Source organism: Trypanosoma theileri, assembly GCF_002087225.1.
Source record: "Trypanosoma theileri isolate Edinburgh chromosome Unknown TM35_Tth_3_V1, whole genome shotgun sequence".
Lineage (NCBI taxonomy): Eukaryota > Euglenozoa > Kinetoplastea > Trypanosomatida > Trypanosomatidae > Trypanosoma > Trypanosoma theileri.
The window spans coordinates 43,439-43,830 of record NW_021639845.1 but is presented as its reverse complement, the minus strand read 5'-3'; positions in this window follow the sequence as shown (position 1 = coordinate 43,830).

Sequence of the window (392 nt, the reverse complement as noted above, 5' to 3'; positions counted from 1 at the left end):
GGGCCAGAAAAACTGCGAACGCCTGCGTACTGGTCAACCGCGCTTTTCTGAAGTAGGACAGACGGATCATACTTATCATTTTCATTATTTATAAGCTTAATTTTTTTCAGAAAAATACGTTTGTAGACTGTAAGAATGAAAAATAAATAATATTACAAAAGGTTATATCCCCGTTTGGCATTCGAATCTGATTGCGTACGTTTTTATTATTATTTATTCTTCGTGTTTTCATGGGTTTACCCAAATGGTGCGAGCCATCAGCGGCAATACATTTATAAAAGATATATGTATATAATATTTTTACTAATAATAATTAATATTATTATTATTATTATTATTATTATTATTATTATTATTATTATTATTATTATTATTATTATTATTATTATTAT